This window comes from Elephas maximus, chromosome 18 (genome assembly GCF_024166365.1).
Source record: "Elephas maximus indicus isolate mEleMax1 chromosome 18, mEleMax1 primary haplotype, whole genome shotgun sequence".
NCBI lineage: Eukaryota > Metazoa > Chordata > Mammalia > Proboscidea > Elephantidae > Elephas > Elephas maximus.
The window spans coordinates 33,066,660-33,076,817 of NC_064836.1; positions in this window are offsets into that span (position 1 = coordinate 33,066,660).

The following is a 10,158-nucleotide window of genomic DNA, read 5'->3' on the forward strand; positions in this document are numbered from 1 at the left end:
ATTTTCGTGTTTCCTTTTTCTTCCTTTAACCTAGGTGTATGCTTGAATTCCTACACATATTAATAATTTTTTTCACTGTGTTATTAACACTGTAAATTAATAAACTTTGAGTGTGTTCCTGAAATGTCTCTTGGCCTTTCTACTTTTGGGGTGAGCATAGGTTTTCTCCTTTTTCGCAAAGCGATGCCCCATTCTATTAGATTAGTTAAAATGACGGTGATAAAATGACTTAATAACTAATTATTGTTATTTTCCAAGTAGTTGTTTTGAGGTGTAAACATACAGTGGTCTCTCTTATTAGAGACTGTGGAAATTATTGGAAGAGACTGTCAATATTACACGGCCGTAAAAGGATATCTGCTGGCCTTGTAAGAGACGTACTCTCTCTCATTGTACTCATTTTAATTTCTCAGCAGAGTGATCAGTTAAAGAGAATTGGCTGAGAGCCATACCTTCTCAGCCTTCAACCATAATAATCATCTTGCTTCTGAAATTCCACCTTTCTGTGCTGTGAGCGAAGACTGCGTTATAACAGCAAGATTGCCTCTTAGGAGGTCTACTTCTGGAGGTGAAGTTCAAGGTTACTAAGCTCCTCCTTACACCTCTTCACCAGACTGTTAAACTTCAAATGGTGGTGTGGATGTTAGAACTTTAGTGTGGGATTATGGATGTTGTCTTTACTCCACAAAACAGATTTGTGCTTTCAAGTATCTTAAGATGGACTCTGGAGGCAGGTAGCCTGAATGCCCTCACCTTGAGAAAGTTATTTCATCTTTTTTTGTAGCTCAGTTTTCTCTCTATAAAATGGGGGATAATAATAGTAGCTACCTATAAATTCTTATGAGAATTAAATGAGTTAATATATGTGTGGAGCTGTGCTTGTCGTTGTCAGGTGCCATCGAGTCGGTTCCAACTCATAGTGACACTGTGTACAACAAAACAAAACCCTACCTGGTCCTGCGCCATCCTCACAGTTGTTGTTATGCTTGAGTCCATTGTTGCAGCCGCGGAACAGGGCTTGGCACATATAAAAACCAAACTAAACTCGTTGCTGTCAAGTTGATTCCTACTCGTGGTGATCCTGTGTGTTATAGAGTTGAACTGCTTCTTAGACTTTCCTTGGTTGTAATCTTTATGGAAGCAGATTGCTAGACCTTTCTTCTGAGGCACTGCTGGGTGGGTTTGAACTGCCAACCTTTAGGTTAGTGTTGTTGCTGTTGTTAGGTACTGTCAAGCCGGTTCCAACTCATAGTGACCCTGTGTACAACAGAATGAAACACTGCTGGGTCCTGCACCATCCTTGCAATCATTGCTATGCTTAAGCCCATTGTTGCAGCCACTGTGTCAATCCATCTCGCTGAGGGTCTTCCTCTTTTTCACTGTCCCTCTACTTTACCAAACATGTTGTCCTTCTCCAGAGACTGGTCCCTCCTGATGACATATCCAAAGGATGTGAGATGTAGCCTCGCCGTTCTTGCTTCTAAAGATCATTCTGGCTGTACTTTTTCCAAGACAGATTTGTTCACTCTTCTGGCAGTCCATGGTATATTCAGTGTTCTTCGCCAACACCATAATTCAAAGACAGCAATTCTTCTTCAGTCTTCCTTATTCATTGTCCAGCTTTCACATGCATGTGAGATAATTGAAAACACCATGGCTTGGGTCAGGCACACCTTAGTCCTCAAGGTGACATCTTTGCTTTTTTTTTTTTTTTAACACTTTAAAGAGGTCTTTGGCAGCAGATTTGCCCAATGCAATAGATTGTTTGACTTCTTGACTGCTGCTTCCTTGGGCATTGATTGTAGATGCAAGTGAAATGAAACCCTTGATAACTTCAGTCTTTTCTCCATTTATCATGATGTTGTGAGGGCTTTTGTTTTCTTTTTGTTGAGGTATAAGCCATGCTGAAGGCTGTGGTCTTTGGTCTTCATCAGTAGATGCTTCAAGTCCTCTTTGTTTTCAGCAGGCCAGGTTAGTAGTAGGTTCAGTTAACAGTCAAGCACAAACTGTTGGTGCCACACAGGGACATTTTTTGGTACATCTAAAGCGCTATATAAATATGTGCTCCACCACCCATCTGTCACTTTGTCACACTGTAGTGGCTTATGTGTTGCTGTGGTCCTGGAAGCTATGCCACCAGTATTTCAAATACCAGCAGGGTCACACAGGTGGACAGGTTTCAGCAGAGCTTCCAGACTAAGACAGACTAGGAAGAAAGGCCTGGTAATCTACTTCCCAAAATTAGTCAATGAAAATGTTTTGGATTACAACAGAACATCGTTTGACTCGCTTGCTTTGGATGTGTCATCAGAAAGGATCAATCGCTGAAGGGGGACATCCTATTTTGTGAAGTAGAGGGCCAGTGAGGGTGAGGGGGACCCTCGGTGAGATAGATTGGCATGATAGCTGCAACAATGCAGTCTAATATGCCAACAATCATGAGGATAGTGCAGGACCAGGCAACATTTTGTTCCGTTGTACGTTAAGGTCACTATGAGTCGGCATTGACTTAGTGGCAGCTGTGTATCTGTAGAGGGTCAGTGAAAAACAGGAAGGCCCTCAAGGGGGTGGATTGACCCAGAGGCTACAACAATGGGCTCAAGCAAAGCAACAATTGTGAGGATGGCACAGGACTGGGCAGTGTTTTGTTCTGTTGTGCACAGGGTGACTATGAGTCAGAACCGACTTGACAGTACCTAACAATAACAATGACATGTATCTGCTATTATGGTTATATAGATATTGATCACTGTTTTTTTATTGAGAGGACATCGCCTTCTTGTTTCTGATGGAGACACACTCTCATAGGGTCTTAGGATCCCAAGGAACCTTAAAGGGTAGGTAGTATGGATCAGATAGACTCGACAGCAATGGGTTTTAGTCCAACCTTTGAGCCAATGCCTGAATTTCCTACTGTTGCCATGATAAGAAGTGAAGCAAACTTGGAGAACTGTATGTGGCCTATGACAGCCTACCAAATTAAATCTGCTTCTGTTTTTTTTTTTTTTTTTCTGTAACCTAAAACATGATGTCTCCAAAGTCTGGGAGTGTCTTAAAAGTTGACGACAAATGTATTGATGTTTAGGAAGAATTCAGATCAATTTATTCAAATATGTATCCTTCAGTGGGACACATGTACTAATGGTTTTTGTAACAGTAATAATTCTTCTGACCAAGTCTTTGGAAAAAGCAAACTAGAAAATGAAAACTCTGTGAAAGTAATAAGGATCAGAGCAGTAATATTCTCACTTAACCTTCACGTCTCCCTCTGAAAGAGGAATGAGAGGTGAATTTTTAAATTACAAGTTAGTTCCATGGAATTGATAATTCTGCATGTTTTCCCACAAAATGGCCTATTCATTACCTTTCTCTTAATTCACATATGCTGTGTCCAAAATCCTTTTGATTCCCTGGATCGTCTATTAAGAAACCTAGATATTCCAGGAATAATTCTCAAACCACAAAAAATCCTCTAAAAATGACTTGAATTGAGTGCAAGTGATCCAACTCTTGTTGGAAACTGTTGTCATTGTCAAAAAAAAAAAAAAAAAAAAGAACTTACACAAATCTGCCATGTTCATTAAAGTGTATATAAATCCACAAACAGAATGATGCTTCTATTGTCTGGAGAACTTTTCCCAAACTTGTCAGAATTATGTAAGATGAAAATCCATTTTTAACCAGTAATGTGACAGGAATATTGTGACTTCAGAACGTAACTTCATTTTTATTTCTGGACATTAAAAATTAGAGGGTTAAATACCACTTTTTTCTTTTTTTTCTCCCCACACAGGTGCATCCAAAGTAATTTTAATCTGCATTTGGATTAGTGTCTGTTGGTAACGGTGATTTTAATTGCTCAGAAAAGACATCGTGTTTGGTAAAGTAGAGGGTCGGTGAAAACGAAGGAAATCCTCAATAAGCTGGATTGACACAATAGCCCAACAATGGACTCAAACGTACTGATAATCATGAAGATGGCACAGGACTGGGCAACGTTTTGTTCTGTTATACATCAGGTTGCCCCAAGTTGGAGCACACTCAGTGGTAGCTAACAACAACAACAGTGGTAATTACCATGGGTAATCGGAATGTTTAAAAAGCAGTTCGTGCAAACTGCAACCAAGCCCTGCTTACAAACAGAGTAGCTAATCCGGATGGAGTCCGCTCCCTCATTTCTACTGATGAGAACACTGATGTTCAGAAGGTTCAATAGTTCACCTGTAGTCGGACAACCAGAAAGACAGAATGGGCACCCTGCCACAGAACAATCCCGGGTTTGCTCCCCTCCACCTTTATGCTTTTTCCTTCCAGGTTACCCCAACCCCCAAATCTGGGCATTACCTTCACTAGGTCTTTCCCCCTTCCCTTCCATGTCAGAAGCGTCAGCTACACTGTAGTCTCCACGGTGACAACATACTAGTGTCTTAATTTCATAGTGTTTCTGAAACAGAAACACCACAAGAAGGTGGCTTTAAAAGACAAAATTTTATTTTCTCACAGTTCTGGAGGCTAAAAGCCCAAATCAGAGTCTTGGGCATGTTGATTCCTTCCTGGTTGCTAGCCCTGGTGCTCCATGATTCCTTGGCTTGTAGACAACCTTCACATGGCATCTGCATGTGTGTGTCTGTCTAATCTCCTCTTTTTGTAACTCAGAAGTGATTAGGTTTAGGACATACCCTTCACCAATATGGCCTTATTAACATAAAAAAGAAAACCCTATTTCCAAGTGGGATTAGATCCTCTGAGACAGGAGTTAGGATTCTGACACCGATATTGGGAGACACAATTCAATCCAGCACTCCTGGGATCCCTCCAGTTCCCCATTACATACTTTGGATCCCTCCAGATCGGTGCATCCCTGTCACTATTAGTCGAAGGCATCTTCATATCTTGATGGACTCTTGCAAGTGATTTCTGACTGGGCATTCTGCTTCCACACTTCATCCCCTAGAATTCTGTCTCCCTAGAGCAGCTGGGGTGATCTTTTTAGACACGATTTCAAAAGCTCCTTTTCCCACTCACTGTAACATCCACACCCACAGTCCTGGCTTATCAGGTCCTTGGCTCAGGGTCCAGCTCTCAGAACTCCCTCCTCCACGCTGCCCTCCCCGTCTTCTCTGCAGACAATGGGCCTTGACTATGCTCTGCAAGGACATCAAGCTGCATCCACCCTTAGGGTTTCGCACCAGCTCTTACATCTTGCTGGAATGTTCTCTCCACAGACCTTCACATAAACTTGTTGCTGTTGAGTCAATTCCAATTAATAGCGACCCTGTAGGACAGAGTAGAACTGCCCCATAGGGTTTCCAAGGAGCAGCTGGTGGATTCAAACTGCTGACCTTTTGGCTAGCCCCTGAATTCTTAACCAGTGTGCCACCAGGGTTTCCCACCTTCCTATAGGTAGATTATAAAAAAGTTATGTTAACTGTAGCTTAGTATCATCTCTTCTCGGATTATCCCATGCAAAGTATCTTCTCTTCTCGGATTATCCCATGCAAAATAGCCTCCCAGCCACTTTCTGTCACATCACTGTGTCCTGATTCTCTGTATAGCTCTTAGGCCCCTGAACGATGATGCAGGTTGTTTACGATTGACTGCTAACTGAAAGGCTGGCAGTTCGTTTCGAACCCACCCAGTGGCACCTTGGAAGGCAGGCCAAGTGATCTGCTTTGGTAAAGATTTCAGCCATGAAAACCCTACGGAGTAGTTCTACTCTGTAACACATTAGGTCGTCATGAGTCAGAACTGTCTTGATAACAATGAGAAAGAAAAGTATCAGCTGTTCTTATTTTAGGATGTGTCTGTCCATGGAAGCTGCAGTCAAGAACTCAAATGACATATTACGTCGGACAAATCTGCTGCAAAAGACTTTTTTAAGGTTCTAAAAATCAAAGGTGTCACTTTGGTGACTAAGGTGTGCCAGACCCAAGCCATGGTATTTTCAGTCACCTCATTTGCATGTGAAAGCTGGACAATGGGAAAAGAAGGCAAGAAGGATTGATGCATATGGCTCCCGGACACTCTACTAACTCACGACTGAAACCACTCCGGAAGCCCACTCTTCAAAGATTAGACAGGCCTATGAAACAAACAATAATATATATCAGGAATGTGCTTCTCAGTTCAATCAACTATAGGAGACCAAATGGGCAACTCCTGTCCAAAAGCAAGACAAGAAAGCAGAAAGGGGTAGGAAAACTGGACAAATGGACAGAGGGAACCTGGGGTGGTAAAAGGGAGCGTGCTGTCACATTGTGGGGAATGTGACCAGGGTCACAATATGAGTATAAATTTTTGAATGAGAGACTAACTTGAGCTGTAAACTTTCACCTAAAGCACAATAACATAAAAAAAAAAAGAAGAAGAAATGATGCATTCAAGCTGTGGTGTCGGGGAAGGATATTGAATATACTGTGAACTCCCAGAAGAAGGAACAAATCAATCTTAGAAGCAACGCAACTGGAACGTTTCTTAGACGCGAGGATGGCGAGACTTTGACTTGCCTACTCTGGACATTCTTCAGGAAAGACCAATCGCTAGAAAATGACGTTTGGTAAATTAGAGGTTTAGTAAAAATGAGAGAAACCCTCAGTGAAATGGATTGACACCATAGCCAAAACAATGGACTCAAACATACCAACAATCCTGAAGATGGAGCAGGACCAGGAGACGTCTCCTTCTGCTACTCATGAAGGTCACCATGAGTTGGAGCCAACGCAACCACGACAACTAACAACAGTGGTGTACACACACACATTATACATACAACGTGTATATATAACTTACTCTTTCTGTTCGTATGGTTATGTTACTATTGCTTCATTTATAAGTTTTTATTACATATTACATAACATGTATTTACATTTTATGTATACAGTTCTAGCTATTTTTATTATTGTATTATTTGCTAGACTAGCAGATAAAATGTGTTACCAGATTTGTGAAAAATAGCAGAAACTCCCTTCTTACCTGGCTCCATTTCAAGAACCAGCCAGGCTTCTCTCTCCTGTGGTGCAGTAACATTTTTGATTAAATAAACAGCAGCTGTAATACTGAATCGGAATTCATTCTACAGCAACGGGTTGAGTTTTTTTTGGGGGGGGGGGGTTGGCAGTAGTACATGCTGTTATGACAAACGTCCTGAAGGTGGCAGCAGAGGTCTAAGATTTGGAAAATGCACCAGCGTTGTTCTACAAATATCTGGTATGATTTGAAGGGGTAAGAAAGTTTACCCCCTGGGACTGTTTTTGTATTTTTAAATTCATTTTCCTTATTATTGCTGGGAAGGGCTGGGTCATGAGTTTCAGGAAGCTGCTCAAATGCGAATGATATCTGGGAAGCGGTAGCGGTTATTATTCATTAAAACCTCAGGCAAAACAAGAACATTAGTGCGTTAATAGGGACTCAGGGAAGGTGAACTGGCGGTTATGTGGTGGTGGCGGAGGTGAGACAGAGGGCGGGTAGAAGGAAGAAGGGGCGCGGGCTTGGGCCGACAGTCCCTTGGCCTGTGGGGAGGGTGTACAGACAGAGGCCAGAGCTGGGTCCTCTCAATACTGGGGCCCAGGGCAGGATGCCATTTACTCAGCTCTAAGGTGGTGAACTCCTTCAGGGATCATCCGTACATTTAAATAATAACAAGCCTACTCTACAATGTCTGCCTGTGCGAATCCACCAGCCTTTCCTTGGAAACCCTATGGGGCTGTTCTACTCTGTCCTACAGGGATGCTATGAGTTGGAATCACCTCAACAACAATGCCTTTGGTTTTGGTTTTTTGGTATAGGAGCCCCTCGGTGGTACAAACCATGAGGCACTCAACTGCTAACCGAAACGTTGGTGGTTTGAATCCACCCAGAGATGCCTTTCAAGAAAGGCCTGGCAACCTGCTTCTGAAGGGTCACAGCCTTGAAAGTCCTGTGGAGTGCAGTTCTACCCTGCATACGTGGGGTCATCATGAATCGGTATCGCCTCCAAGGCAACTGTGCTTTTTTTTTTTTTTAAATTAGAGATTTAAACCAAACCAAACTCGATGCTGTCTGGTTGATTCTGACTCATAGCGACTCCTATAGGACAGAGTAGAATGGCCCCATAGGGTTTCCAAGGCTGTAAGCTTTTTAAAAATTTATTGTGCTTTAGGTGAAAGTTTATAGTGCAAATTAGTCTCTCATTCAAAAATTTAGACAAATTGTTTTGTGACATTGGTTGCAATCCCCACAATGTGTCAGCATGCTCCCCTTTTCCACCCTGGGGTTCCATGTGTCCACTCCTTCAGGTTTCCTGTCCCTTCCTTCCTTCTCATCTTGGCTTTTGGGCAGGTGGTACCCATTTGGTCCCCTCTACTTGACTGAGAAGCACGTTCCTCACGTGTGGTGTTGTTTGTTTTATAGGCCTGTCTAATCTGTGGCTGAAAGGTGGGCTTCAGGAGTGGCTTCAGTTCTGAGTTAGCGGGGTGTCCGTGGCCATAGGCTCGGGAGTTCCTCTAGTCTCTGTCAGACCATTAAGTCTGGTCTTTTTTTGTGTGTGTGGATTTGAATTTGGTTCTACACTTTTATCTCGTTCTCCCCTGGACTCTTCACCAACACTGTAATATTTAAGGGAACTGACTGCCACATCTTTCTCCCTCAGAGCGGCTGGTGGGTTTGAATTGCAGAACTTTAGGTTAGCAGTGAAGCGCTTAACCCCTGCGCCACCAGGGCTCCTTAATTAGAGATAAGGAGAGTAATAAAATGGAGGAGAGACTAGGAAATATTGTTAGGAGTTAACGTGATCACGCTCCTAACTAAATATGTAATACTCATTTCAACCACCAGATGACAGTGTTGCACCACAAATGCGCACACCGACTGGCTCCATCTTGGAAGATTTCAAGGTGAATACCTATATTCACATGTGTTTCCCATTTGCAGCAGTAATTGGAATTATATTTATAAGGCCAATTATTCTTTGCTTGCATTTTTTCCGTAAATGAAGAATACATTTTTGTTAACAGTGGCTCCTTTCGATGAGCATTTATAAGCTGCATTACCTGTGACTCATGGCATTTTGTAATTCAAAAAAAAAAAAAAAAAACCCGAGGCAGCGTGTGAGTTGAGGTATAATATCTTCAGGCCAGAATGTATCAGCTGCTGCAGAAACAGGAAGACAAAGCAACATGGAAACGTTCAGTTCAAAATTTATTTGATTTGTAACCTATGGGAATTTTACTAAGGACATAAAACAAAATGGTTGTAAAATGTGGTTTTATATGGTTTATGAATTTTATAACCACTTATTTATAAATAACTCTCTGTAAATACATATGCATGATTGAAGATTTTGAAAAGGTGATTATCAAATAAGATAATGTATGTAGCATACCTAGTGCAAGCCTGGCACCTAGAAGGGGTTGTAATAAATGGAGTCTGTTGCTCCATTTATTCAGAAGAAATAATAGATTATGGAATAAATGCAAAAATCCTTTATTAGTATGATACAGAAGAGGCTGAACAGTGAAATATTACACAGTTGCTTTAGCGAGGGTCCCTGGGTAGTACAAAGGAATTGCACTTGACTGTTAGTCTGAAGGGAACCCTGGTGGGTCAGCAGTTTGAATCCGCCAGGAGCTCCTTGGAAACTATGGGGCAGTTCTACTCTGTCCTATAGGGTCGCTATGAGTCAGTATCGACTTGATGGCACTGGGTTTGGTTTTTTGGTTTTTGGTTAGTCTGAAAAGTTAGTGGTTTGAACCTACTCAGCAACGCCATGAAAGAAAGGCCTGGAGATCTGCTTCCGTAAAGATTACAGCCAAGAAAATGCTACAGAGCAATTCTACTCTGGGACACATGGTGTCTCTATGAGTCAGAATTGACTCAATGGCTACAGGGTTTTTTTTTTTTAGTGTAACCATCATAGGGTGAGCTGTCAGTTACACCTCCTAACACAGAGTATGTCAGGGAATGAAAAACAACTTAGAGTTTTACTTTCCGATGCACACTGCAAATCAAACCACTAGTAACTTCAAACCCTGGTGGCTTAGTGGTTAAGAGCTACAGCTGCTAACCAAAAGTCGGGAGTTTGAGTCCATGGGTGCACCTTGGAAACCCTATGAGGCAATTCTACTCTGTCCTATAGGGTCTCTATGCGTTGAAATTGGCTTGATGGCAATGGGTTTTTTTTTT